Genomic DNA, 7,569 nt, shown 5'->3' with positions numbered 1-7,569 from the left:
ATTCTAGCACAATAAAAAATTCTTTAATCTGAGGTTATGTGAGGCTTTATAAAACTTTATAATTGTTTATTTTTTTATTATAAAAAGTTGATAAAATAAAAACAATGAATCAATATTTACTGATGACAAAAATACTGGTTTAAGTACACATGACCACTTTTAATAGGCAGTTCGTACAATTTATTTATGCTCGTTTTTCTTTTTTCTTGTTATTCTTGTTGTTGTTATTGCTGCTGCTGTTGTTGTTTTTCACATCTTGGTCCAAGTTACATGGGACACTGGACAGCTTTCTTTATTTATATCTTTTTTAATATACTGCAGGCCCTTCACAGCCTGTGCAGGAACAAAAAAAACTATTACCAGCATTGGCAGACCATTGCCAGAGGATGCTATTCTTGACCCATGGCATTATATTACAACTGCAGGGCAGACAATGAAAGTGCTGTTGAAGTTCCTGCACGGCATGAAACTAGAGGAGCAGCTTTAGTAGGCCCACTGTCCAATGTACTCTTCCTCCTCCATTAACTCCTCCTCTTCATGATTACAACGAAGGCGCCAAATAAAACAATGGACGAAGGAAGGCGACACGGGACAACTGTGTCCCGTGTCGTCCGTTGTTTTATTTGGCGCCTTCGTTGTAATCATGTATAACCAACTCGCCCACCAGACTCTGGATTCTTCTCTTCGCCTCATCATCGGTTATCCCAGTACTTTCACTTCCTTCTTCCCCAGTACAGAATATAGCAGACTAAAGCGCACCAGCTCAGCTCGACCTCTCTGCCTTTCCTGTCAATAAAATCTCTCTCTCTCGCCAGCTTAGAAATAATGCTGTAACTTGTTTGTGGGAAAGTTAATATAATAAATTACTATGGGGCACCCTAATGCTTGTCACTATTTTTCCTAGGATTGTAGATGTCCAAGCCCTTCATTTACCGCAAATGAAAAGATGAATGTGTCGTGTCACTACTCCTTTAATCTTGTCCACCTGCAACTTTTTAAGCCGGACACACACGATAGACTTGACCACCGGTTCATTCTGCAGACAACCACGGCATGGCTCAGCAACAAACCGTGACGAGACAGATTACCCTGCTGGCAGTGCAATTTAGTGCCACCATTCCACGTCCTGCTTATTTACAGAATGAATCAGTGATTCAGTCTTATGCATGAATTCACCTTAACTAACCCCTCCAGGTTGTAGAAAAGCTAAATTTGTCAGCAAGTTCCAGTGCCGTCTACAAGTGTAGATTTCAGTTATGCAAACTTTATGTAGACTCCACATTTCAATCAAGAAAAACAGTTGATGCGAGGCAACAAAACTGCCTTTTCCAAACAGTTGTAACTCTGAAATAACCCATCTGCTTGCAAGATTGTGCAACCATAGCTTAATTCAACGTACACTAGTGGTGCCAGTCACTAGCATTCGTCTTGGTGCATGATGTCTTGTGGACTGCTGCACAAAGAAAAAAGAAAGGAAAGCCAAATTTACTTGTCAACTAATGCAGCATTAATCTTCACACACTTTGTACCAATACTTACATTTGGGTTCTGCAATACAGATTCAGCGAAGTCTTCAGGTGCATGCAACATCTTAGGCTCGATTCTTTTAGTTTATCTGGTTCCGGGACAAACTTAGCGTGTACAGTCAGTCGAAACGTTCACGAGACACAAGTTACGCAACAGATGTGAATTTCCGTTTTTTCTTACAGCAGGGCGCTTCTCGTTTAATAGATCACTGTGTGGGTCATAAAAATTACTCCAGACTGAAACTGAATTTGAAGCTACATGCCAAGGCTTTGCAAGAACACAGTTTGTTGACAAATCTCACGTCCTGTAAGCTTTTGTGGCTGAATGTACATTTGTAGACGTGGTGCTGATCAAAAATTTTGCAGAGTACTCCAGTGTCCCATTCATCTGAAGTGCCCTAGCTGCAAAGTTTGCAAGCCAGACAAACCCCCTGCGCAACACTGGGGTGCAAAATGCCATGAGATGACATGCTCCTCTGCCTTGCACAATGCTGAAATACCAATATGTTTTGGGGAAGCCATGCCCTAACTGCACTCCTCTTCCCACCTGCCAATATTAGAATATGAGAAATAAGACAGTTGGCTACAGTCAAAGCTGAAAAATACTGAAATTTGGTGATATTACTAAACATTGTTTGGTTGCTCAACATGTTGATTGTTTATTAAAGCTTCGCTGACATTGTTTTGTATGGATGCCATGGGCAGGTACTTTGCAGGAAGTACCTGCACTACAGACAAATAGAAATGTTTACAATGTTTAGTCATCAAATATCCATGTAATAGCAGCCTTGGTTGCCAATATGCTTTGGTTCTGTAAGTTGGTGGTGCTGCAATCGGTAGTCGAGCAGTCCTAAAAAATCTGGCTCTGAAAGATCAGCCCACAACTATATTTGTAGTTCTTTGAAATCAATGCTAGGGGCAAATGAAAAATCATATTGTCAATATAACTATTGTAAACAGGAATTAAAAATCAGGCATTGTACTAAAATTCTGGAACGTTGGCAAGTATTCCTCTATATACCTCGCTCCTTGTGTAGGACCAATCCAACTGTTATCAGCACATGCAATCATGCAGCTTGCACATTCATATCTCTCTCTCTCCATATAATGCATACATCCTTTCCCACTTGCTAGCTTTGTCACCGCCATTTTTTTTCCCAGGCAGTGACTTCTCTCTCATATGACATTTCCATAGATCAGCTACACTATTAATCCTGAAATTCACAGCGAACAAAAAGACAACTTTCACACCTAGGATGCTTTAACAGTGGCATGCCACTTTTTTATGGCAATATAATATTACAAAGTTTACAGTGATGCAAGTCGGCCAGGCAAAACAAGGGTCATCAAATTATCTACTTCAGTGTTAAGTTTAACAAACAATTTTTTCATAGTGACCCCGAGATTAAGAATTAAAATCCTGTGAGCCTGATTATCACCTCCTTGTCCAGTGTAGGTTGCAGCACAAATAAAAGGTAATAATGTGCTGCACACTGCAACTGGCAGCACTACCTCATCTACTTTTAGTAGTTGTTGCCACCTAGTTCCTGTTCGCGAAAGAAGAAGTAACATTTTCATTTGGCCATGCGGAGAAGTGGAAAACATTTAATTGTCATGATGCTTTGTCTGCATCACCATTTTAGGATTACTTTCAGACAAAGGCTGCAGTGGTGAAAAATCTCAAGTGGAAAGAACTGGCACGGTGGGTTCAGAGTGTTCAAGTTGTTCTGCGTGGCGTGTCTCTCTCGTCCCTAGTTGGGTGTCGAAAACACTTTAACAATTCACAAGCACCTCTCAAATTGAAGGAGTACTGACAAAGCATTTTGGCTTTTTCTTTATTTTTTTCCACTGAGGAAGCTTTAGCTCAGGGCCAACTACGGTTTACCTTTTGAAATACATGTAGAATATAGATATAATTTATTGACAGTGTTTGGATCCGACTGCTGGTACGATCTGTTGGGAACTCGGCGCTGACGCCCGTGGTTGTACCTGGGTCGCAAGCCCCAAGGGTAGCGTTGGCCTGGCGGCCTGGGGTACAACTGCAAGCATCCGAAGGTCCCGGCAAAGCATGAGTCGACAGGTAACAACGAAACAACTTGTTTATTTTAACATCGCAAAGAGTTGGCGGTCAGGTTTGACCGAAGTAGAGAGACGGGAGAGCACTTCACTCAACGGAAGAAATCGGAGCCCTCCTCTGGCGTCCGGGGGCAGCTGTTTTTATACTCTCGCAGTTGAGGGCAAGAAGGAACCCCTAAAAAGACGAGCACGTGAATGTACAATGGGCTAATGGTGACGCACACTGTCGTAGCGATGCCGTAGCACCATGTCGTGGCGCTGCGCAAGATCTCGTAGCAACTGGTCGTGGCGCTGCCGGTCGGACACAATGACTGTAACGAGAAGATGGTCCCTGCTTTGGCTTCGCCTGTTTCGGGCACAATGACTGGAACGAGATCCCTGCTTTGGCATCGCCTGTTTCGGGCCCAATAACTGGAATGAGATCCCTGCTTTGGCATCGCCTGTTTCGGGCACAATGACTGGAACGAAATCCCTAGGCGGTCGCATCGCCGCAGACGCGCCTGGAAACACCTGGCGATGAGTGTTGTGGTGACGACGATCGGGCCAAAATGTCCGCCGCCCCGCCGCCGTCGCGCCGGCAAAACCACGTGTCGCAGGCGAAACGCAACAGACCGCCCCGCCGGGGAAAGGAGATCCCGATGGACAGGGGACTGCATCCGCTGTCCGGAGGGATGTCGCTCGATGATGCTCATAACCGAAGTCGGGCGTCCCTTGACGTTTCTTGAGCGCAGCGCACAGAGAAGGCCTCGTTCTCTCGTTCAGGTTCGCACGGGACACTGCAAAGTGACTTCGGGAGAGTTCACATTTTTGTTCTCGTTCCCGGCAAGCGTTAGAACTACGCTGAAAACTCAACCGCTCAGTCAGCAAGCACGGCACAACCCTCACTAAGCCCTGCCAGGCTCTTTCCCCTTTTTATACCACTGCCTAGTTCCTTACAGTAGTCTAGCATCACTCAGAACGCGTCCACAAATTGAAAAATTGCACTAGAAAGCATATCATCACTTTGAAACACTAAACAAAAGCAATATGTTAAAAAAAATCCTGCCTCAGGAAGAAAAACATCAGTAACAAACAATTTTGAGGCTGATTCCTACGTTAGGGGCTTCGACTTAAGCCATCGGCGTTACCGTTGAGACTCCCCTTTTTGTAACGCACCTCAAAGGAATATTGTTGTAAAGCGAGGCTCCAGCGCAGGAGGCGGCCATTTTTGGGAGAGATGGTCTGCAGCCATTGGAGAGGGCAGTGATCTGTCTCAATGATAAACCTCGAGCCGGCTAGATAGCATGACAATTTCTGAACGGCCCACACGAGACATGCACACTCTTTCTCGGTGGCGCTATACGCCTGCTCACGACTGGTCAGCTTACGACTAGCATACAGGACGGGGTGTTCTACTTCTCCATTTTCCCGTTGGCACAGTACAACGCCCATGCCTCGCTCACTAGCATCGCACTGAACAATGAACCCTTTTGTATAGTCTGGCGATCGTAGCACAGGCTGGCTTGTTAGGGCACTCTTTAGGGCGCTAAAAGCTCTTTCCTTTGTCTCGTCCCAGACGACTGTTTGAGGCTCTGTCTTTCTTAGAGCATCCGTCAGGGGAGCCGCGATATCAGAGTACCTAGGGATGTTCCTCTGATAGTAGCCGGCGACACCTAAGAACGACCGAATATCGGTCTTTGTGCGCGGTTGCGGAAAGTCTCGCACAGCGGCCACTTTTATTTCAGAGGGGCGGCGACGACCCTGACCAATCACGTGACCGAGGTAGACAACCTCGGCCTGTGCTAACTGGCACTTAGGAGCCTTTACTGTCAAGCCTGCTTCGCGCAGGCGGGTTAGCACTGCCCGCAAGTGTGTCATATGCTCAGACCAGGATGCGGAGAATATCGCTACGTCGTCTAGATACGGTAAAGCGAATTCTTGCTGTCCCCGCAACACTTTATCCATGAGACTTGAAAAACAGTATGGCGCGTTCTTCAAACCAAAACTCAACACTTTAGGACGGAATGTTCCCATTGGTGAAATGAACGCCGCATACCTACTAGCCTCTTCTGTAAGTGGAACCTGCCAATAACCCCTGACAAGATCTAGGGTGGAAATAAACTGAGCGCTACTAACTTTCTCAAGGCGCTCCTCGATGTTAGGGATCGGATAAATTTGATCCTTAGTGATGGAATTAAGCCTGCGGTAGTCGACGCAAGGACGAGGTTCCTTGCCCGGTACCTCAACTAAAATCAAAGGGGAGGTATAATCACTCTCACCTGCCTCAATAACACCGAGCTGTAGCATTTTCTTTACCTCAGCCTCCATAATATCGCTCTGGCGGGGTGACACCCGATACGCCTTGGATCGTACTGGCTCTGTGGAGGTAAGTTCTATATCATGAGTAAGTACAGAAGTCCTACCCGGCCTCTCAGAGAACAGACCTTGAAACTCTTGTAATAGCTGGTGTAGTTCGGTTTTCTGCTCAGGCGACAGCGGTGCTTTACTGATAAGGTCACTAATGACTTGACCGGTGTCTTCCCTGTTCGTCACTGAGCCTAGTCCTGGAAGCTCGACCGGAAGCTCTTCAGGAACGTTTACCATCATGCACCCCACTGCTTCCCTTTTTCTATAAGGTTTGAGCAGATTACAGTGGTAAACTTGCTGTGCTTTCCGCTTTCCTGGCAGACTTACCACGTAGTTAACGTCCGACAGTTTCTGAACAGTTCGTGCTGGGCCCTCCCACTGCACGTCTAGTTTGTTGTTTAGCGATGTGCGCAATATCATGACCTCATCGCCAACCTCAAAACGACGGGCCCTGGCTGTCCGATCATAATAAACCTTGGCCCTCTGCTGGGCCTTTGTCATTGCTTCACCTGACAACTCCTGTGCCCTTCTTAAGCGTTCGAGGAGCTTAAGCACGTACTCCACCACGACTGGGTCGTCGCGCCTACCTTCCCATGATTCTCGAAGCATGCGAAGCGGAGATCGAAGCGAGCGACCGTACACCAGTTCAGCTGGCGAAAACCCCGTAGCCGCATGCGGCGCGGTCCTTAAAGCAAACATCACCCCAGGCAGACACAGCTCCCAGTCAGTTTGATGTTCAAAACACAACGCTCTCAACACGCGCTTCATGACGGAGTGGAGCTTCTCAACGGAATTCGACTGTGGGTGGTACACTGAGCTGTGTAACAGCTTTACCCCACACCTTTCGAGAAAAGTTGTCGTCAAAGCGCTAGTAAACACTGTGCCCTGATCTGATTGAATTTCTGCAGGAAAACCAACTCGCGCAAATATGGACAGTAGTGCATTGACTATCTCAACTGAGCTGAGTTCTTTAAGCGGCACTGCTTCAGGGAACTTTGTCGCTGGGCAGATCACAGTCAAAATGTGTCTGTACCCCGTGGCTGTTACCGGCAGAGGTCCCACTGTATCAATAACGAGCCGTCTAAAAGGCTCCGTAATGATAGGTACTAATTTCAACGGCGCCCTCGATTTGTCCCCTGGTTTGCCCACCCGCTGACAAGTGTCACATGTCCTCACGAAATGGTCTGCGTCCCGAAAACACCCTGGCCAATAGTACTCTTGCAAGAGACGGTCCTTAGTTTTCTTAACTCCTAGGTGTCCGGACCACGAACCCCCATGTGACAAGCGCAACAGATCCTGACGATAGCATTGAGGCACGACCAGCTGATCGAACTCCACTCCTCGGCGGTCTAGATACTTCCGGTACAGGACTCCACCTCTTTCCACAAAACGCGCAGTTTTCCTGGCGATACCTTCTTTGACATTGCAGCGCACGTTTTCCAGGCTGCCATCCTTTTTTTGTTCGGCTATCAAAGCCGTCCGGCTGACTTTTAGCAACCTATCAAGTCCGTCTGACGTAGGCGCGATGAGCAAATCAGTAGATAGCTCTTCTAACTTTCCCGCGTCGGGATTTTCCTCTCCAGTATCTGGCGCCTTTAACGTTACAGACTCAAGTTTATTC

Source organism: Dermacentor variabilis, chromosome 4 (assembly GCF_050947875.1).
Source record: "Dermacentor variabilis isolate Ectoservices chromosome 4, ASM5094787v1, whole genome shotgun sequence".
NCBI classification, from domain to species: Eukaryota; Metazoa; Arthropoda; class Arachnida; order Ixodida; family Ixodidae; genus Dermacentor; species Dermacentor variabilis.
The sequence above is the reverse complement of the archived record's forward strand: the minus strand, read 5'-3'. Positions refer to the sequence as shown.